We start from the raw sequence: 23948 nt of genomic DNA, 5'->3' as shown, positions 1-23948 counted from the left end.
GCACCTGAGCGCTGTTATTGTCTTGTGATAACCTCCCAGTCTGTCAGACCTTGTTGGTTAATTAGATAATATTCAACTTGGTTACAGTGTATTTGAAGATTCTTTTGGAAGCCGCATAAACAAGCACATTTTATAAAGCACATACATACATGCACACACATATCAGCAAAAAATTGGATAATTATCATTTACTCCAAATGATCCCAAGTTTTAAATATCTATATCTGTATTTATGTATTTATATTTATAAAATAGAGTCCAAGAACTAAAAACCCTGAGGTGCTACTTTAACAATGAATAATTCTGATGAGTTCAACCCAGGAGATCTTTTAGAGAAACCGGCTAAAATTATATAATGTAGTTTATTTGCAATTAATAAATGGTTGTGACACTTCGATCCCTTTTCTAACATTCAGTTGCCCATTGTTTAATAAAGAATTGAGGCAGAATTATAAACAGATATTGCTAATAATAAATCCAGGCATAAACATATACATTTAATTTGGAAAAGTTTATGTTAGGGTGATGGAGAAAAACTTAGAAATAAACTTGAATATTGACAGTTATTTGACAGTTCAAATGTTTTAATTAGTTTAAATATTTAAAGAAAAAATTATTTCTTTCTTATTTATATTCCTGGCACAGGTTACTGTGCAAAATAAATTTACCCAGCCATAAAGTGTGTATAGTGTCTATGAATCAAACAGATCATGGTATTACATTAATAAATGAGTGAACTTTTTAAATAAAAAATGCCATATAACTGAAAATATTTTATAGCACTATCACTTTTCACAACTACCAGAAAATTAAGAAAAAGGATTCAAAAGTTTAATTTTGCTTTTTTTTGGTTTCTTATGTAATTAAGTAAGAATGAAGTAGATGAACCTGAAGAATAATAATTCAGGTAGAGTTTAAGTTTTGGAAACTTAATACGTTTATAATGTAGTATGCTAAGAGGTACACTAATAACGAAGGATGATGGGACTGTAAGGGGAACATCGGAGATCTAGGATAAGTAGTCTTAAGATGGATAAAAGAGAGATAAATTAGAATGAATTTATGAGGGAGATTATAGAATCTTTTCCTCCCGGTATTGTTAAAATGCCAAAAAACAAAGCAAAATTTATTGAGTCACCACTATATGCCAAGTGCCATTACCACCTGATTGTGTATAGCAGTCAAAATTCAGATAAGGTAGAGCCCCTGCTCTCAAAGAATTTATTTATTTTTGTTCTACACAAAATGTCTCATATGCTTGAACTTAGTAGATATTTATATAAGTCAATACAAATAATCAAAGTAGTCCAAGATTCCAATACCTATCCATCAAAATCATCAGGAAGCATTTGTTTTTAAACACAAATTCTTATGCCCTGAGAAATTCTAACTCAGCAGATCTGTGGAAGGAATTTGTTTTTAAGTCCCTCATATGACTCATATGCACAGCTCTATTTGGGAAACATTTGAATATTGTTGGGGAAATAATATAATTAAAAGCAAAATCTTATCAATTCAGAAAACCTCTCCAAAATTATAGGAAAAAAAGAAAATTTTATTATCGAATAAGCATTAAATCAGAATATGATTCACATCACAGGAAATCCACTAAGAGATGCAAAGACATAAAGAAATCTGGCCATTTTTATATAGCCATGGAGATACAACTTATTACATACATGTTTTCAATATATATAATAATTAGACCTCAAGTAAGAGAACTTGACACCATTTGTCACACACGGTTTACCCGAAAGTCACCTGGTAATTGGTTTTATACAAAGGAAAAAAAAGTCCTCACATCTTTATGACAGGCAATTAGTTTGCAAACTTGGAGCTAGATTTCAGCCTCCCACAGAAATGGGGAGATGGTGCACTGTTGCCCTTGGTGTTCAGATTCCAAAAGGATGGCTTCCAGGTCCTTGAGGAAGACATTCCTGGATTGTGAAACTAGCAAGAGGCTTTTTAATATTTACATACATCTGGAAGGGGCAGAAAAAGAATTCACAATTACAAATTTATAACAATGCTCTAAGAAATGGATAGGGGCCATATCTTCCTTTAATTTTAACAGGGAAAACTAAGCCTCTTATTTTTAATTTGTATTCAACCTTAAAATATACATACCATAATTCCATCATCTAAGATGGTTTGTGAACAGGACCACCTGTGAGGTAATGATTATTTTAACTACTCTTAAAATTCTAAAGAGGTATTAAACTTGGACAATGTAAGACTGAACATTTAAATAAATGAATGAGTGAATAAAGGAATTGAGGAATGGATGAACAAATACCCTTTCCTATGAGGGGAATTCCGTCATAGGTGAGCTGTCCCACTTCTCTTCCATGGACTTCTTTCTTGGATAGAGGAGATTTCTGTCTGATAGAAAGGCCCCTTCCACCAATGAGCTTCTTAGAGTATTTAGATGATGTTCAGAGACACATGGGTTTAAATAAAGCAGGCATGTTGGAACTACTAGTGTATTCTCTTGCAACAAGAGATTCCAGTCACTGGGACAAAGATATTTCAGAGTTTGAGGTACAACTACTGGTAGAATTTATTGCCATTCTGTTGGAAGTTTGCTATAGCCATTAAGGCCTTTCATATAAGCAACAAAAATTCTAAATGATCAGAAATACAAAAAATAAATTAATCTGACATCTTTTGAAATACAGTCATACAAGACTATGTAATTATGAAATTAACACAATGCCACAGAAAGTGATAACTTGTATTTACTCTGTGTGGGTTCTTATTTAAAAAGAAATAACACTAAATTAAAAATCAAACATTTTAACTTACTTAAGAGAAGCTACTCAATAACCAGGTAAAACACATTTCTGAAGGCAAAGTTTTAAGTCAACCGTCAAGATGACAAAAATTTTAAGCCTTACCACATTTCTTTGATTATTCATGGATTATTTACTCCTATGTTTTGCTGCTCCAAAATAATGCATTCACTCAATAAGATAGTTCAGTAAATTATTTCCAAGGTTGTTATGGGAATAACTCTTGTGAATCTTTCTGAATCAACCTGTGCCTTATCTTCTCTTACACAAAATTCTGGATTATTTTTCCACTGCTTAGCTCTTTGCTTTATCTGCAATAAGAAAAAAAAATACTGTTTAATGAGCAAACAACAACAACAATAACAACAATAAATATTTTTAGGAGCAAGTAAATCTATTACTGGAATAGTGATGCAAAAATATGACATCGGGCTTTCTTCTGAATTGTAATTGAACAGTAATGTTAGCTATTGAATACAGTATTTGAGCTAATCTTCCTTTTTGCATAGATTGATGTGGCTAATATAACTTTTTTCAAAGTTTCAAAGAGCTACTTTCCAAAGTATTTCCAAACTATTTAAATTTCAAATTAAAATTGACCAAATAAATTCATTGGAAATGTTAAAACATAAACTGAGGCATATTAAACATTTTAGGAGTTTATTTGAGCAAAAATTGATTCTAGTCTAGCAACTCTAAAGAAGTGATTAGGAGCACTCCATTGACAGGAACTTGGAGAAAGACTTCTATAGAGAAAAGGTGTAAGCAAAGCAAGGAAACTATTTGATTGGCTGTAGCTTACAACTTAAAACAACATTTGATTGTTTATGATTGATTATTCTTAGGTTTTGATTTCATAACCTTGGGGCATTTATTTATAGGCTTAGAGTTTGGTTTACTTAGTAGGTTGCCATGGCATTAGAGCCACCTCAGGCTAATAGTCTCTTTGTTTAATTATTTTAACAAAAATTAGTCCGTAAGCCTCTCTGGAACAAAAGGACCATCTTTATTCTATCATTTCAAACATTATTTATATTGCCTTAATATTAATGAGATTTTCTTCAAGCTAGTGTAGTATTTGGAATGTATTTCTTGACCGACCATAAAGCCTATCTTAAGCCTAGCTCCTAGCAGAGGCCTTTGTCCATATATGCTCAGAAAACACTGAATAGATCAGAGACAATATAAAATCTTTGAGATTGTAGACTTTGAGGAATTCTTAGGAAGTCTGGGGAGTAACATATTTTCTGCAGTAATAATAGGCATAGATAAAAATCCCAGAAGGCAATTGAGAAGTCTTCTAAAGTGATTGCATTTTCAGGCAAAGTTATCTATCTAAAAATAGACTGGCTTTACTTTGTGGAACTTTCCCAGGTATAGGAAGAGAATCCCAATGACATTATTAAACATATTGCCTAATACTTTGCCATTCTGGGTATTTGCTTATTTGCTTTATGTGGGTATGCATACTGCTTAAACTAGAAAGCTTTAACATATACAAATAGCATTCCATTGGGTTTGTGGTTGAAATAACTTCCAAATAGAGATGCTCAAATCAGTATTGTAGTGGCATAAAGTATTTTAATCAAAGTGGTGCGTACACAGAGTTAACATCTCACCAGTGACTAAATTGCTTATATCTATAAATATGTCAGTTTTCTACCCAACCCTTTCACCACCACCACCAGACCTACTTTTTATCTTTCATCTTTTTTCTTTTTTTTTTTTTTTTAGATTTTTAATTATTTATTTGAGAGAGATCACAGAGGAAAGGAGAGAAGCAGGCTCTCTGCTGAGCAGGGAGCCCAACACAGAGCTCGATCTCATGACCCTGAGATCATGACCTGAGCCAAAATCAAGAGTCAGACACAACTGACTGAGCCACCCAGGCACTCCAGTGTACTGGAGTTAAATAATTAACTAGTCATATTTTGGGAAATTAAACTGGTACTGTATAATATTGATAAATTAAGCATATCTATATAAATACATTATTTAGGAACATTTAAGTTAATACCTGAAGAAACAGCCAAAAAAGTTGAAAGATCCTTTCTTTAAGGAGGTCTGGTAGTGAGGCGCCTGGGTGGCTCAGTCAGTTAAGCATCTGCCTTCAGCTCAGGTCATGAACTCAGGTTAAGATTCTCTCTCTCTGTCTGCTCTGCCCCTCCCTCACTCTCATAAAATAAAATAAAATAAATAAAATAAAATACTACTGTACACCTCCCTCACTCACTTCTGCTCCCTCCTTGCTCTCAGTTTATTTGGTTAAACAATAGTCAGTGTTTACATTTTTAAGACTGCAACTCTTTTCCATGCTGAGCTGACCAAAGTAATGAACTAGACTATCTTTTTCACAAAGAACGTTTAACTTTTTCATTTGCTTAGTTATCCAGGTATTTATTAATTTTAATGATGACTTATATAGTTTTCACTAATTTCTTTTCCCAGTTTTTCAATATATCTATCAAATACCTAAAAATATTTTTTTTTCAAATGTTCAAACTCATCTTAGGTCCATTTCCTTTCCCAGGAAAGGCCTTTCCATTATATCTTCATCCCTGTCAAGTTTGGACTGATTCTGTCTAGGCCTGAAATAAAACTGTCATCCTTGGATTTTCCTTTACCAGTTTTCTATGTTGGATCACCTGCTACCTAAATCCTAGGTTTTACCTATTCTGAGTTTCTTTCTGTATTTTGCTGATACTTACCCTTTATTAGGTTCCTAAGAAAAGATATATTGGGAATATATATTTTTGCCCATGCACATTACAAAGTATCTTTATTCTACTCTCATACTTAATTGATAGTTTTGCTGGGTATTGATAGCTTGGCTTATTATTTTTATCAAATATTAAACTATTTGCCCTCAGAGATTTGAAAATATTGCTTCATTGTTTTCTAATTTCCAGCATTATTTTTGAGAGAATTTAAACTGCATTTTGGCTTTCAGTTATTGTTTGTGACCTGTCTTGTGTCCATCACTCTTTGGATCTTCTCTTTATTCCTTTATTCAGAAAATCTTTATGGTTTTCTGAAATGTCTTATTTATGTGCCTTGTCCTGGGTCTGCTTTCATTGACAATATTAGAAGGAGTGTGACCTTTATGGAAAGGGAGGAATCACACTGAGCTTCCCAGGAAGAATTAGGAGCCCCATGGATCTAGTTGCTCTGAATATCACCATCTCATTTCCATGTCACAGCTCATGCTTCTAATCACCATGTTTTTCAGGGGTTCTTGAGGCAATTGTCTTACTGTTTATGGTTTCTTTCTTTTTTGCTTTATCTTATAACTGCCTCAGTTCCACCTTAAGTTAATTACCAATCTTCCTTCTGATATCCATCTTTCAAAATTGTGTTAAAAGCTTTCATTAGTTTTTCACCTCTTCCCCAACTTTATTTTTCCTTTTTGTATAACACTTTATTATTTCTTTAATTTTAATGAAGTTTGAGTAGGTATAGGAGATAAACACAAGAAGCCAGTCTATTATGCTTAAGCAGATGTTGTAATTTAATTTTTAAAGAGAAGAACCAATGTACTTAAACCTTCCTAATGCTAGTCTTAAAATACGGTACTTCCTATCTGCCCCCAAATAAAGAGGAGGTAAGAGGGCAATAGTATGGAAACTTTTAAAAGAAGAAGTCTTTCTTCAATACCCCCTGCCTTTCTTCCACTACTATTCCTGTGCTCCATGGCGTTTCCCCTCCTTTCCTAAGAGTTATTTCCACTGTTTATGTTACTTTTGTTTTAAATAATTTTATTGTACTTTTTTTTACCTCCTAGAACATATTTTCTTCTACTAATAACTACCTCTAGTAATCTTACTTCACATTGCTTTTGTCTCAAGCAAATGTTACTGTATTTATCTAATTTTAAAAATACTAGACTGTGTACCAAAGAGACAAAGTGAGTAGTATTTCACAGAATATTTGTAAATGTCATTTAAGTGAGCTCCTCATTTCTTTATTCCCAAATGAGACAAGACATCTCAGAAAAAAGAGACCAATGTGTTTCCTCACTTGGCCAGATAGTATAGCAATGATGAGAATAGAAATTTAAGAATTTGATCAGAAAAATCTCCTTTATCATGCACAGCCAACCTTCTTTTCCTTTGGTCCCATCATAAAAAAAGACAACATAATGATAAATAAGTAGAGCCAACATTTCTCACAGCAATAAAACTGTATTAAGTTTATACTGGCATTAATCAGGTGTGAAATAAAGTGCTAAATACATTATTCACACAGATTTTTGTGGGCTCTGATTCAGTAGAACATTATTCCCACAATGGTACCTTATGTTATTATAAAGACAATTGAGCTAAAAATAGATTAATAAAAGTGCCATGCAAATATAACGGAATCATGTAGGCTCTTTATTGTCTAACACCCTCTGTATAATAATTATAAACCCTTGTATTTATAGGTTGGTTTTCTCTAAAGAACTAAAAAAACTTTCTAGACATAGTTTTAATATGCATGTTTTGCAATTACAAAAAGACATGAAAAAAACAGAAAACACATATGGTGTCAAAGAGCAATTTTACTTGTTCATCACCTCTTTAATAAGGAAATTGTGTTTCTGCAACAAAAATACTAGGTATTGTAGAAATGATTTTAAATGGTTTGGAATGCCACCTAAAGCAACATCTACATAACCAGTTGTGTTTTTAAATAATGAGCTACTAGTGTTAGTGACACACTTTAACTGGTTTAACTTAGTTCAACAATCTCCCTTTTCCACTCAACCTTTTCCCATCTCTTACCCCCTAGATATCTTGTTCTGTCTTGAACCTGGAAAACAGGTGGTGGGTCTTCAACTTAAAAAAATTAAAATGACACTATTTACTCCCTTTGTATTTCCTGGGCTACAATAGGCATTAAAAAGGCCCAATATACAGGGGAGTCAAAGATTGCTTTGATCATACGTGGCAATGATTTCATGTGTCACACTTACTAATCTCCACCACAATACCTGCCTACCACTATTCTTTTAATTTTGGAATTATTGGTATTCAAGTCAGACCTCCATTGCATTCTTTAAATTTAGCATTTGTCATGTCCCCTCGTCCTCCAAACCATGAAAACAGCTGCTTCCACTATTTGGCATGGCAAGGATGCATCAGTCTCCTAGTGATTAAATGGACACAACCAACGATACTTAAATTTGAATTATATTGTTAGGACCCAGCAACAAGAAGCTGAGAGTGGGCTTCTGGAACTAGAGTTTTATCTGGAGGTAGGAGAGACTAGAACAAGGCTAAGTTGGAGCAGCTGCAAGACTAAAGCACATTTCCTAGAAGAGGAACAGCATTGGTCACTTCCCATATAGTGTTAATCAGTGATACCCCAGGAAGCAGCATCACCCAGCGGAGCACTCTAACCATATGCCCAGTTAAGGATAAATATTTTTGCCCTTTCTCCATAATCCCTTCTCCCTGACTCCAAATTTAAGATGCTAGAATCAGAGGCAGGATAAAGGGTAAAATAGCAAAACAATTTTCTTACCCTTTCCCTGACTCAGGTTCTAGCTGGGAGGAGATAAACTGGAGTAAGATTGACTGAGATTTTTAATAACTGTAAATGACTGGAAAGCTATAGAAATCTGCTCAGATATTCTTAGGAAATGTGCTACCAATCAGGAAAATAAGATTTAACTTAGTTCTGGTTGGGGCAGTGACTGGTGAAAAAAGTAAAATAATTTCATGTTATGTCCTACTGAGTTAAACATTTTAACATCCTTGTTACACAAATCTCTTCAAAGCTTTAGATAGTGAGGCACAGTTATAGTGATGGGTTACTGTGTTCCTTAGTATTTGATTTTTTAAAACTCCGAGAAAGCTGTTAACTCATTATAATGGCACAAGTTATGATCCAAAAGGATATTACACCAAACTACTGCTGAATATAAATCTCTGACTGCTTACAGAAGTGCCTAGATAAGTAGATTCAACCTTTTCAAATTATCAAATAAATTAAGGACACTCTTAATTATTTTTCTGTTTTGCATCTAGTCTCCTGTTCTCCAACCCATTTTGAGTTTATTTTTTACTATCTGGACTTTTGTTGTTTATTTCTTGTCTATCAAATGTCTCTTCTAAATATTACTCTTAATTATTATCTCCTTGAAAGTGATAACATTGTCTATATTGTTCATGGATATATTCCTAGCTCCTTGCTTATAGTAGATACTCAATAAATATTTGCTGGTTGAATGTGACCTTTGCCCATACATTTTATATGTAATTTCTGCTAAACAAATGACATTTCATAAGTTCTAAGTATTTTATTTCCCATTAGCTCACCAGGATTGCTACACAGAAATGATGTCCTTCCAGGACAGATCAGAGAACCTTAATAAATCTTTGCTCTATCATGTGCTTAATGTAGAATTTCCCAAGTTGGAAATGACTGCTCAGTAAAAATGAGTGATAACTATTGCCAAAATAAAATGAATGTGTCAGATCAAAACTGTATAGTAAATGTATATAAATGCTGGATGTCAAGATGATGATAATGTTAATTTTCCTCAATTTTCACTTTTATCTGATAAAATGAGCTATAATTTCATTTACTATATCCTTATAGATATTAGTTATGATCAGAATAAGCATCAATATCAAGTAGTACATTATGTTTATCAGGGATATAACATTGGATATACTATAATTTATTAATCTCTCATTTCCAACAAGTTCTTGGAAACAGAATTCTTAACGTTCACCAGAACTATATTTTGTCTACATTTCTCTTCAGTGTTAAATTTGGAAATTATAAAATTTTAAGGAATTTCGTGATACTTTGCGCCTATTTTCTGTGTAAATCCAAAGCTATTGATTTTTTACAGTGAAGATGACTAAATATGAGAACTATTATCACTCAAATACTTCTGTTTGACCCTTAGTCTAACTTTGAAGGACATCCCCAGTGTATACTCAACTTTAATTTGGGAAGGAAAAGGAAAACATAAATTTGAAACCTTTAGAAAACAATATAATCTCTAACACTTATTTTAATTAGAATGTACTAGGGGATAATATCCCTTACACTAAAATCAAGTAAGAAAACCTCTTGACACAAAGTTGATATGTTAAACCAGTCAAGATTCTAACCAGATTCCTACAAGATTCACTTGTAGGAGTATAAACTTAAAGGATTTGAAACCTGGTTGAAATGGATTATATCATTCAGAAAGTGATAAATATAACTCACCATGGGGGGGGAAATGGAAATAATCAGAATACTTTGGAGTTCTTCTGAACATTTGTCTTAACTCTCGATGGCCACTAGATGGCACCTAGTATTTGGCAACCATAACACTCCTTTATTTCTAGAGCTTAAAATAACTATAGCACCAGGTCAGTTCTGACAGAGCAAAAATTAATCCAGCCACGGACATGTAACACTTCCTTGTCAGATATCTAAATTTAAAATCCATGTGATTTTCTGGTCACACATAAAAATATATAATACCTTGTTATTTTTCCCAGGTGTTCTAACTTCTAAAGGAATTGTGAGATTTAAATATTTTTAAATAAGGTACTTGATTTACATCATTCTAAGGTAGGGATTGGGGCCATGTTGCTCTAAATATGCTTCATTCTTTAAGCATTCATTTTATTTTTCCAAGTCCAAATAGAGTTATCATTTAAAATTGATGTTCTAAAATTAAAAGTCAATTGTGACCAATACTACCCTTAAAGGATTTAGACTAATAGACCCCTGTTTTATTCATTTATTAATTCTTTAAAAAACATTTTTGAACAATATCTATGACAAAACAGTGTGCTGTGCATAGTAGCATCTGAATGTACTCTATCTTTCTGGAACGCTTCATTATGAAATAAGAAATAAAAATTAAAAACCACCCATTTAAATGCTTATCTAATGCCTATAGCTAGTCTTAGAGAATGGCAACATTCAAGTGATTGTAGATTTCATCAGTGAATCTAGAATAAGTTTTAAATTAAAAGAAGGGGCGCCTGGGTGACACAGCAGTTAAGTGTCTGCCTTCGGCTCAGGGCGTGATCCCAGTGTTATGATGGGATCGAGCCCCACATCAGGCTCCTCTGCTATGAGCTGCTTCTTCCTCTCCCACTCCCCCTGCTTGTGTTCCCTCTCTCGCTGGCTGTCTCCATCTCTGTCGAATAAATAAATAAAATCTTAAAAAAAATAAGTTAAAAGAAGTTATTTTTAGGGTAAAACAAGAACACAGGATGTTTTGTTTGTTTAAGTGTTAACTGTTACTACCAAGATGTTATTCTGTTTTCATTCACATGGTTGTATATTTTCTTTTTGCTGTTGTTCTTTGGGGGAGGTTTTTTTGGTTTTTAATTTTTTGAGTATAGTTGACACACAGTGTTACATTATTTGCAGGTATACAACATAGTGACCCAACTTCTCTATGCATTATGCTCTATGTTCACCACAAGTGTAGCTACCATATGTCCTGATATATCATTATTACAATCTCATTGATTTCATTCCCTATGCTGTGCCTTTTGTTCCCATGATTTATCCATTCCATAACTGGAAGCATGATTGCATATTTTCATACTGAGGGACAATTTAATTGTGATATGGCCAAGGAAAAAGAAATATTCTCTTGCCTTTAGAAACACCATTTTCTCTTGCTTCTTCGTCTTTATTTCTTTTATATTTTTTATCTTTTCTTATCATTCTATTTTGCTGGCTCATTTCCTTTGCTATCTTCTCATTCACCACATTCTCTTCTCATCCTGCATTCCCTCAAGTTACTCTCATCTATTTCCATGGCTTTGGCTAAGAGATATGCATAATAAATTTCTCTGTTCCTCCCATGAAGCTTTTCTAATGAGCTCTAGATTAGATATAAATTTGCTGAGCATACCACCTGGATATTTCATGAACAACTCAAAATCACCATATCTAAAACTGAAATTTTCATCATCCTGTAGAACCCACTCACCCTTTTGAATGATCCACCCATAAACCCAACCCAGAGACCTGGAATTCCTCAGACTTCTCCCTTTCCCTCGCCTCTTACATCACTAAGTCCTATGACCCTTATCTTTTAAATATCTCCTATACCTAATCCCTTCCCTTTATCCCCATTCAAACTTAGTATTGCAAGTAACATTTTCTTTCCTTGTTTGGCCATCTATCTGCCCCTCAATACTCATCTTTGCTCTCTATCTTGACCCTAAACTTGAGATTGACTGAAATACTCATAGTTCCTCTCCTTTTTATTACTTTTGCCTTTTTATACTGAATGTTTCCTTTGCCTCTCCACTGCTTTGATTCTTTTCCTGGTGAACTTGTATTCTTTTTTCAGGATTTAGCACACCTGTGATGGTTTCCCTGTAATCACCAGGTAGAGCTGGCCATTATGCCAAATCAGTATGTTGACTCAATGGATATCTATCTGAGTTTTGGTTTTGTCACCAATAACATGAGAAAATAATGCATTTGCATTACTGCATTTTTAAGAGCAATAAAATGAATAAATTGCTTATGAAAGTGCCTTGTATATAGTATTAAGTGTGAATGTCAGGCATTAGTAATAATAGTACCGGTAGTAGTAGTAGTAGTAGTAGTAGTAGTAGTAGTAGTAGTAGTAGTGTTGCCACTCCTATTACTATTAAATGCCTTCTGGGGGCACCTGGGTGGTTCAGTCAGTTAAGCATCCCACTCTTGGTTTCAACATAGTACTAGAAGTCCTAGCCTCAGCAGTCAGACAACAAAAAGGAATAAAAGGCATCTGACTTGGCAAAGAAGAAGTCATCTCTCACTCTTCACAGATGACATGATACTCTATGTGGAAAACCCAAAAGACTCCCCCCCCCCCCAGATTTCTAGAACTCATACAGGAGTTCAGCAAAATGGCAGGATACAAAATCAATAGACAAAAATCAGTCACATTTCTATATACTACTATACAGTGAGACAGAAGAAAGAGAAATTAAGGAATCAATCCCATTTAGAGTTGCAACCAAAACCATAAGATACCTAGGAATGAACCTAAACAAAGAGGCAAAGGATCTGTACTCAGAAAACTATAGAACACTCATGAAAGAAATTGAGGAAGACACAAAGAAATGGAAAAATGTCCCATGCCCATGGATTGGAAGAACAGATATTGTTAAAATGTCTATGCTACATAGAGCAATCTCTACATTCAATGCAATCCTTATCAAAATACCATCAACTTTTTTCACAGAACCAGAACAAACAATCGTAAAATTTGTATGGAACCAAAAAAGATCCCAAATAGCCAAAGGAATGTTGAGGAAGAAAACCAAAGCTGGTGGCATCACAATCCAGACTTCAAGCTCTATGACAAAGCTGTAATCATTAAGACACTATTGTACTGGCACAAAAACAGACACATAGATTGATAGAACAGAATAGAGAACCCAGAAATGGACCCTCAACTCTATGGTCAACTAATCTTTAACAAAGCAGGAAAGAATATCTAATGGAAAAAAGACAGTCTCTTCAACAAATGGTGTTGGGAAAATTGGACAGCCACATGCAGAAGAATGGAACTGGACCATTCCCTTACATCATACACAAAAACAGACTCAAAGTGGATGAAAGACATAAATGTAAGACAGGAATCCATCAATCCTAGAGGAGAACACAGGCAGCAATCTCTTACTTCAGCTACAGCAACTTCTGGCTAGACATGTCTCCAAAGGCAAGGGAAACAAAGGCAAAAATGAGCTATTGGGACTTCATCAAGATAAAAAGCTTTTGCACAGCAAAGGAAACAGTCAACAAAACCAAAAGACAACCAACACAATGGGAGAAGATATTTGCAAATATTTTATCAGATATAGGGTTAGTATCCAAAATCTATAAAGAACTTATCAAACTCAACACCCAAAGAACAAATAATCCAGTCAAGAAATGGGCAGAAGACATGAACAGACGTTTCTCCAAAGAAGACATACAAATGGCCAACAGACACATGAAAAAATCCTCACATCACTTGGCATCAGGGAAATACAAATCAAACCACAATTAGATACCACCTCACACCAGTCAGAATGACTAAAATTAACAAGTCAGGAAACAACAAATGTTGGGAAGGATGTGGAGTAAAGGGATCCCTCTTACACTGTTGGTGAGAATGCAAGCTAGTACAGCTTGCAGTATGGAGGTTCCCCAAAAAGTTGAAAATAGAGTTACCCTACAACCCAGCAATTGCACTAGTGGATATTTATCCCAAAGATACAAATGTAGTGATCCAAAGAGGCACCTGCACCTCAGTGTTTATAGCAGCAATGTCCACAATAGCCAAACTGTGACAAGAGCCCAGATGTCCATCGATAGACGAATGGATAAAGAAGATGTGGTTTGTACGTATGTGTGTGTGTGTGCATATATATATATATATATATATATATATATATATATATATATAATGCAATACTACTCAGCCATCAAAATAAATGAAATCTTGCTATTTGCAATGATGTGGATAGAGCTAGAAGGTATTATGCTAAGTAAAATAAGTCAATCAGAGAAAGGCAATTATATGATTTCACTTATATGTGGAATTTAAGAAACAAAACGGGAGCATAGAGGAAGGGAGGGAAAAATAAAATAAGTTGAAATAAGAGAGGCAGACAAACCATTAGAGACTCTTAACCATAAGAAACAAACTGAGAGTGGCTGAAGGGCTGGAGAGATGGGGTAACAGGGTGATGGGCATTAAGGAGGGCATGTGATATAATGAACACTGGGTGTTATATATAACTGATGAATCACTGAACTCTACCTCTGAAATTAATAATACACTATGTGTTAATTAATTGAATTTAAAAAAATTTTTATAAAGTGAGTACCCTAAGAAGAGCATCTGAATTTCTCTGTTCCCTTCATTAAGATTCACCAAAATGACTCTAAGACATCTGAAGGGGAAAAAAAATCCATAAATGATTTGAGAATGAGAACTTTCCACTCACCTTTTTCATCAGATAAATTTCTAAGAAAGATTCACTTTTTGAACTACATAGTAATATATATACCTTTTTTCAGTTCAACATAATGACACTAACATTTATTTATTTATTTTAATTTAACAACACTAAAGTAGGGATTTAAAATTAATAAATTAATATGTAACTGGGTGTTCATAAAAATATATAAGAAGTACAAGTAAAATAATAATTCCACTCAAAGGGAAACATTTATTTACCCTAATGATTTCATACCCACATCATAAACAGACATTATTACCATCAGTAGTGAAATTAAGAAAGGGAAAGAAAGATAAGGGGAGTTGATGGCTAGCTCGTTTGAACATTCTAATGTAAGAAATCAATGCTTCAGTCAGTTCAGAAGTGTTAGTAATTAAAATGGAGACAACCAGTGTGACCTCATTATCTTAAGAAAGAAAAAAGAAGAATTTGAGCTGTTCTAGAGTATTATGTCTAGCTCAACCTAAGATATTATTGTTCAATTAAATAAATTATTCATGAAAGTGTTATGATCATAGTTCTGAAAATTTGGAATATGTAGAACAAATGTTCCAAATCACTCGTAACCTGCTATACATTATTGCTTTGATGAGTTTAACTCCAGAATATTTTCTCTTGCTAATTATGCCAGAGACTCTCAGTTGTCTCCCAAACTTACTTTCTTGCTGGAAGATCACTTTCCATAATAGAGGCTGAAAATACCAAAGTTTTGTCTTCCCAGACTTCTTTGCAGGAAGGGTATGTGACCCAGTCCTGGTGAATGAGGGCTGAGGGGTAGTCTGATTAAGGAAATTCACTTATGTCTTCTGGGAAGTATTTAATTTCCTGTTAAAATAGAGATGTGTAAAGATTTGAGGTGAGAAATTTCCAGCCATCTCATGATCACGAGATGATGGCCAAGAGAAACTGACACAGCACTGACATTGTTGAGCCAACACTGAAACAGTGCACCTCTAATGAAGTACATACTTAATGAATTGAGAAAAAAGAAGCACTTAGTTTACACCACTTTTATTCAGGTATTCTGTTACCTGAAGCCAAAATACATTGCATATGATATATATGTTTATATATACAATTATGATCACAGTATGTATAAAATTTTATATCTTCTTTTTGTCACATAGTATTTCATTATCATTTTCTAATTTGATACATTCTCCTCAAAATTATTATTTAATGGCTGTATAATGTAACATTGTATGAATGTATTATAATGAGAATTTCCACCAGCTTTACAAATATTATGGTAAATGCAATCATATTAAGACTAATACCTCCAGTTCCAGTATTTTTGAACCCCTACTGCTTATCTGATGCTCAGCAGGGAGTCTGCTTGAGATTCTCTCTCTTCCTCTGCCCTTACCTCCCACTGGCATGTGCTCTTTCTCTCTCTGTCAAAATAAGTAAATAAATCTTAAAAAAAAAAAAAAAGAAAAAAAGAACCAAGTGTCCGGCAAATACCTCATAATCTTGAAGGAAGCTAAAACAGTGTAAAGGGGCCTTGAAAACAACATCACAACAGCCAGAGAAAGTTGCAAAGTGTCTTGCTGAGTCCAGAATTTTAAAATGATTGAAGAAATATATGAAAAAATAAAAATTGTAATAAAGTAATGAAAGTATAGTATAGGCTAGGAAAAGGAAAGAATGGGGAAATAATGATAAATAACCTAAGAGAACTTCTAAAAGTGAAAATAGTGTCAGTGATGTTAAAAACACAATGGATGAATGAAACCAATTCATGATAAAATTTTAGCAATCTAAGACTATACAAGGGCTTCTTAACCAGGTAACATGCATCTACCAAAAATATACAGCAAAGTTAAGTTGACAGTGGACAATCTACTGGGAAATATTAGTTACACACTTAATTAAGATCATGATCAGGAATCACCAATCACAAATATCTGGAAGCACCAATGCCATGAAGGATGGGGCAATAAAACCAACAACCTGAATTTACACCTGAAGAAGCAGAATTAATAGAATAACTAGAATGAGACTTTTAAATAAGTAAAATTACTATCCTCAAAGAGGTATTATAATATAAAAAAAGGAGCAGATAGTTAAAGAGAAGCTACTTGATATTTAAAAAAACAGAAGCAAATATTTTTGCATTTATATTTTATGTAAAATATGTTATATTTTAAGCAAATTATGCTTAATGAAATAACGAATATTTTCCTGAACTCAAAAGCTGCCATACTTATTCTATTTTCTCTCTTTTATTTCTCTACTGCTTTTTTTAAAGCCAATTTCAGCTTTGCAGATTAGGAAATGAAGAGGGGAAATCATGAGGCTAGTAGAAGAAGTAATAGAAATCAAGAACAAATCCAGCTGTCTTAGCTTTAGTAAGGAGAAAATTAAAACCATGAGTGAATAATTTGTCCAAGGTCACATAGTCTCTTATAGGGAGCAAGTGTTGAGATTAAATTTTTTAAAAAAAGGGAAGAAAGAAAAGCAGTAGAGAACACCAACTGATCTCATTTCTCATTCTTCTCTCTACCATCCCAGACCAAGTTTCCAAAACTATATGGGAATCATTTCTGTAATTCTTAAGTTGGCTGAGTTTCATTTGGGGGAGAGGTTGTGATTTCCTGTTAAAAAAGATGTTCTGATCTTTGTTAGGTGACGGTTAAAGTGGTTTGTTGGTTCTCATGTTTAAGTGCCATTTATTTACATCCAGCGATAAGTTCTCTATCACCAGAGACTCACTCACAATTTTTCCCAGTTCTACCACATATATTCTTCAGGGTCTTATGGCAACACCTTTGCAGGATGTATAATGTTATACACAGAAAATCTGAAGCAGTAAAAACATCATCAGTTAGTTAAGACTATCCATTAAGGACCTCTTTAATTCTTACTTTGCTTTTTCTCTTTGACAGATAATAATAAGAAATGATATATTCAACACCATATTCATAATAAAGGCCTATGGTTTGCAATCAGACACCAGAGAAAATCAGTTTATATTTGACGGCTTAGTGCCACCCCAGGGTCACAAATGATTATGAGGGTCAAAAGAAAGAGGCCAAAGCTATTTTCTAACTTACATCCAATTCTTTTTCTTTGTAAGATACAAGTGTCATTCTTTTCAAATATTTGCACTTCATAACTTGTATGTAACACATATCTGCATGTAAAACCAAACAAAGATACCTTATTTCCATTTTGTCTAATAATTTCTTGGGTTCTAAAATGCCTGTGTTACCATTTTTGACAAATTATGAACATTATTTTTCACTATAGTTCCAAATATATTTAGGAATGTGGGTTTTATTAAGCCTGGTCCATTATTTCATCATTTTTACAAGCCATTTGATACAATCTTCAACTTCCAACCCATCTAAGCCTGGGGGTAACAATGAGCAATGAGAGGAGTAATTGTAGTAATGAAAGGTATTATTGGTCCTGAGCTTCTTTACAAAACCTCATAGTTCATAGTTCATAGGAGTAATTGTAGTAATGAAAGGTATTATTGGTCCTGAGCTTCACAGTCTTTTGAGACAGTAGATCTGGGTCTTCCATTTGTATCCATGTGATCTTTACCAGCCTAGGTTCCATAATTTGTGGAGTGGGCATATTGATAATAGTTGATCTAGAGGGATTAAGAAAATAATAAAATATATGTAATATTTAGCAAGTTTCCTGGCTCACAGAAGGAAATTTATCAAGTTTTGATGCTGTATTATCACCATCATCATCACCACTGTAACTGCCCTATCCCCAAGGTGGTCCCTTCCAATAACAGGATTATGGAGTGTTTAGATACCACCTTCTTGGTAGCCATTATAAGCATTCTGCAGAAATGTGTGCTCCTCTCTGTCTACTTCACAGCCTCAGGAACTCAGCTATTATTGCATGACAGTTGCTGATGACACTAGACCTCATGACTTTGCCAATTGCCACAGTTGGAGCCTGCCAATGTCACTCAAGTTACCGTCCAGCTACTGCCAACACCACTCACATTTATTTTGGCAGGTCTCCTCCACGTCTCCACCAGTGGTGTTCTTCTCACTAAGCTGCTTTCAGAAATGTCTTGCTCTCTTGGTTTTTAAACAATGTTACAGTCCTATTAGAGTCTGCCTTCCTCCTCCTCCCATAACAATGATAAATGAGAAAATGTCTTTGTAAGCACATTGCTCATAATCTAGCAAAGGAGATGGACATATTAACAACTGGCTATAAAACAATGCGATAAGTTTCATTTGCTATAATCTTACTTGCTTTTCTTTTCCCTCTTGCATGATGTTTATATTTCTGTCTTTCCAGTTCTCCTGTCACAATCATAGGCCAGATCATAGGCTTAATTGTCTAATTTCCCTTCCTGTTTCTAGATTCTCCCTTCTCCTTTTCATCCAACATGTCACTGTTAGATTAATCTTTCCAATGGACTACTTTAATCAAGAGATCTTCTACTGATTGCTAAAGACAGGGGGTCTTTAAGAAACAAGGAAATTGGACTCAAAAGTTTTTTTTTAAAGTAGTAGATATGATTAAACACCCACTGGCATTTGAGAGAGTACATTTCTTACCATCCCACCCTTACCTAATTTGGGGGGGAGGGATTTACAAAAGCATTAAAGAGATGGACTCCTCCCTCCATCTACTGAGTGGTGCTTCACAGCTATCCTCCAGAGCAGCTGGCTCATCAGGATGGACTGCTCAGGGACCAATTGAAATGTAGGCTGGTGGGCAAACTCCTCAAGTTACTGACTTACAGTTGAAATTAAAAGGTTTCTCTCTTTAGCAAGCCCCTTCCTCCAAACATAGAACCCAAGATCTTCCTATTTCCGTTTGTGCTGCTTATCAAACTGTTGTCTCTTGTCTCTAAACCCACTATTCTATGCTAGGCTTTGTGATGCTAGTGCTCAGATTCCACAAAGAATATTTCTACATTTCACCTCCATGGTGCCAATAGAGCACACTAGAGGGATTCTGCTAGGTTACTTCAGGAAGAAGAGCCTTGCTCTCTTCTGTTTTCCTTCTTATTCCTCTGAGTGTCATCCTAGCAGTGATCCTTCATCTGGACAGTGGGGATTCCTTCCTGTAGAAGCAGCTGAATCTGGTTTGTAGATTTTTGCATACTTGCAAATACAGATTCATCATGGCCCCCCTTCTCCACCATGAAAAACAATACCAGCAGTATGATAGCTCTTCTTCGGATGTTTGGGTTTTAGGCTCATGGGGATGCTCTTCTGTAGTCTGAGTCTCAACTCTATGGAACCCTTCTTCTAAATTTTAATGATTGAAACCACTTCCCTTCTTCCCCTTTAGCAACTCATCCTGCAGTTGCTAACTCAGTGACACCTTAGAGTTCCCTGTTAGCCTATAGATTATCTAGTTAATGAGTTTCTACTGAATTAACAATTCTTTATATTAAATTTCTCTGTTCAAATAACTGGTGCAGTTTTTGTTGTCTGACTGGAGTCTGACTGATACACCATAATTAAGCTATGAGTCTGATGATCCTTTTTGCCTCATCCTAATTTCTCCAGAAAATGTAGAGTTGAGTGTATGTACATCTAGCCATTCTGTTAGATGGTGGTGAGACTTAGGGAGACTACATGTGTTTTATTGTCGCTCTGCCTATAAATTTCACCAATGAACCTGCTTTACGCCTACAACGTGTTTCATTTGTAGAGTTTGTCCCATCTGTGGCTTAACAAACAGAAGCAGGTACAGTATAGGAGTCATAGAAGATATCCAGAAAATGTTTATGAATGAGTAAATTAAAATCCATTAGTTGTTTTAAGGAGAAAAATTAAGATATTAAATTGCTTGGAAGTGTCTCCGACAAATAATGCAAGTTTCTGTTGCTAATACCAGCTCCTTCTGAGAATCTTGACAAGATCAGCCCCAAATGAAGGGACACCTTCTAATAGGCTCTGCACATATAAGTCAGTGTTTTAGGTTATCAAACTATTTTTTCTCAGCTCCAAGTACACCCTTCTACACTCAAATACAGTCTGCTTTTCTGCTCTTTTCCTCTTCTTTTTTTTTCTGCTTTAGGGTTGGTACCAGCAGTAGCTCAAGTAATACCTTCTGAGTATTTTGATTTCCTGCTCTGCAAGTCCCTACCTCCAAGTTTAAGGATCGGTAAACCTGGCCTCATTTCATTTTGTTTGCGAACCACATTTCTACTTTTCCAGCTGGCTCCCTGTTAGGTTCTTTCAACAGAGAGTCCTGCAGAGAAACTAGAAGCCAGGATGACAAGAGGAGAAATTTTCTTATTCCTGTTTGCTTGTCCCTATCCACATCTCCACAACAAGAGTTCTTCACCCTGGTAGTAGCTGTTGGTTCTTTTCTCTCCCACATTCCTTGAAATAGACTTATGTAATCCCTACAAAATACTAGCATCAATTGGCAGGCACCCTTTCTTAGAAGTCTGAATTCCAATTCCTTGGGCAACCTCCTTTATGATCTTAAGATACCAACACCATCTAGATGACCCTCCCTCTTCAGAGGTCTGAATTTTAGCTCTGTAGGATCTTTCCTCCATGTTCCTGAGGTACCATCAACAGCTAAGTAACCCACCCTGCTCAAAATCCTGCTCTTACCTCTGCAAGTTACTTCCTCCAAGCTCCTGAGGTACCAACCCCGCCAGGCAATATCTCCTTGGCATTTTGGGTCCCAGCTCTTTGGGGTCCCTTCCTAAGTTTTATGATTCTAATAACTCAACTTCTGTATAACCTCCATATTTCCCTTCTGTATTTTCTATAGTCCTTTGCTGATTAGTCAACATTCTATATTAATATTTCTCTGTTAAATGAACCATGCTAAATAATTTGTTTTTCCATCTGGATCCTGACTGATACAGTCACATTCTTGGTACCAAATAATGCCACCATTATTGCCACAGCTAACTGGATAGAGGATGAATTCTGGTCCCAAGAACTCAGGCCACAAAGGCAGATTGCCTGTCTCCATATCCCAAGTCTAACCCTTGCTAGCTGTGTCAAATTGAGCAAATTACTTAAGCTCTCTGTGCTTTTCTTCATTTATCTTAATAGGATAATAATAACACCTTCATGAAGTTGTGAGAATTAAATGAACTGATACATGTAAAATACTTAGAATAATGATTTTCAATAAGTAGTAGCTATTGTAGGGAAGAAAAATAATTCTCCTTCTACTCTTCTAGGTTGGCTGAGAACCCCTGGTAATAAAGGATGGATTGATAGGGGAAAAAAAGAAGTTTAATGACCTTAAACCTTCTGTATACATGGGAGATACCCAAGAAAACTGAGTAACTCTTCCAAATGGTCCAATCTACCACCTTAAATACCATTTTCAGCTAAACACAAAAGATGTTGGGGGGTGAGAGAGGAAGGCCAATTATGGGAAGTTACCAGGAAAGTCATAGTAAACAAGGGTAAAGTTATGTAGATTTAAGTTCTTACCTTTTCATTGAAAAGAGTTTCTAGAGGTTTGGTCCTGCTTTTCTTCCTGGTCCAGAGAAAGAGACTTCTTTACAGATGGATATTTCCCTTATCAATGTAAGTGTCTCTTACAAAAGGGTAACTTCTGATTGGTTTTCTAAGCTTCTCTAGGGACTACTGCTTTTAAAAAATAACGAGCTCAAAATGATTCTTAAGGCAGAGGCATATTTTGGGGTGGTATATTCTGCTCCCCTTTCATACATTATTAAAATATATTTTTGTAAAGAATATGAGTTATAGTAAACATCATTTAATGAATAGCAGTGTATATAAAAGAAAGAGAATGAGAGAACAGGAGAAACAGGGGAGGTGAGTAAATACTGTAGTGAGTGTTAGGTATACAGATTGCTCTCAGACAACTAGACCTATAGCATCTTGAATGAAAATGAAATCTCCTACCCACCCTCGTGTCTCTGCATTTTCCTGACCTATCTGCAAAGAACTTATAATCAATTATACTACAGCCTGCTAATTGCTAGAATAGAAAAATGCAGAAATTTATAGGGTCACAGAAGAAAGGCTGGAGAATGTTCCCTGGAGTTATGATATAGACAGGAAAACTCAGTGAAGAAAGGGGGAAAAGCATATGCAAAGAGCTCGAGAGCACAGTATTTTAGATAAGTGAAAACAGTTATCCTGCACCACAGGATATGTGTGGGATGTGGGAGAAAATAAAGCTGGAGATGTAGACAGATGCCAGACTATTCAGAGTCATGGTTACAAAGCTAAGGAGATTGAAAACTGTGGGGAGTCCTCAATTTAGTCCCTTTCCCGTTATCATGGTAAGGCTGAGACAATGTTTATGTGTTTATCACACTGTTTCATTTTCCTCTTGTGTACACAGGAGACTACATTTCCCAGCTCTCCCCTTTCAAGGTAGATGTGACTAACTGACTGGGTTCAGGCCAGTAGAATATAGGCAGAAGTGGTGTACACTACAGGTGACCCTTGAACAGCCATGGGTTTGAAATCTGTGGTTCTCCTTATACCTGGATTTTTTCAATAAATATATGTACAGTACTGTAAATGTATTTTCTCTTCCTTATGATTTTTTAAATAACATTTTCTTTTCTCTAGCTTACTTTAAGAATGTACAAAATATGTGTTGGTCAACTGTTTATATTATTGATAAGGATTTTGGTCAACAATAGGCTATTAGTAGTTAAGTTTTGGGGGAGTCAAAAGTTATATGCAGATTTTTGGCTGCATGCGGATCAGTAATCCTAACCCCTACATTGTTCAAGAGTCAACTGTACTTAAAAACCCAGTGTTACTGCTAGGCAGGGGTGGGAAAATCTCTTCACTCCCTCCCTGTTCCAGGAAAAATTCAGCTGCAACTGAGTGTGAAGAGGGTAGAAAAACTGACCTGCCTCCAGCCATCTCCACTGATCCTAGGAAAAACCGTCTTTTGCTAGTAGGGAAGCAGGAAATTAATTTATGCCCAGGATCCTGCACTGGTACAAAAAAGATGTCTAAGGCTGCTGGGAAAGTTCTGCTTGCTAAATGCCCCACTGACAGAAAACAGTTAGGCTATTATAAATAAGAAAGAAATCTGCCTGCCCTCTAGAATCTATGCTGCGTGGAAGATGCTGTAGACCAAATGTTTGTGTCCCCTCAAAATTCCTATGTTGAAATCTTAATACCCAGTGTGAGAGAATTTGGAGGTGGGGCCTGTGAGGAATGATTAAATCATGAGGGTAGCACCCTCATGAATGGAACTAGTACCCCTATAAAAGAGACCCCAGAGC

General features: G+C 35.1%; 2 long non-coding RNA genes across 2 annotated transcripts in view; one reads left to right on the top strand and one right to left on the bottom strand.

Annotated features, from left to right (window-relative positions):
• Window positions 1–23948, top strand: part of LOC123789046 (uncharacterized) — a 170692-nt gene that overhangs the window by 12623 nt on the left and 134121 nt on the right. The window lies entirely within an intron of this gene.
• LOC148110364 (uncharacterized) lies at window positions 449–22209 on the bottom strand. The gene is made up of 3 exons (XR_015723902.1): window positions 22162–22209; window positions 2898–3103; window positions 449–1982 (listed from the first exon to the last, which is right to left on the bottom strand). It is a non-coding gene; the product is annotated as an uncharacterized LOC148110364 (long non-coding RNA).

The sequence above is a fragment of the Ursus americanus genome, chromosome 3, assembly GCF_024610735.1.
Source record: "Ursus americanus isolate L20-20 chromosome 3, mUrsAme1.1.p, whole genome shotgun sequence".
NCBI lineage: Eukaryota > Metazoa > Chordata > Mammalia > Carnivora > Ursidae > Ursus > Ursus americanus.
Note: the sequence above shows the minus strand (reverse complement) of the source record. Positions and strands in the feature narration are given on the sequence as shown.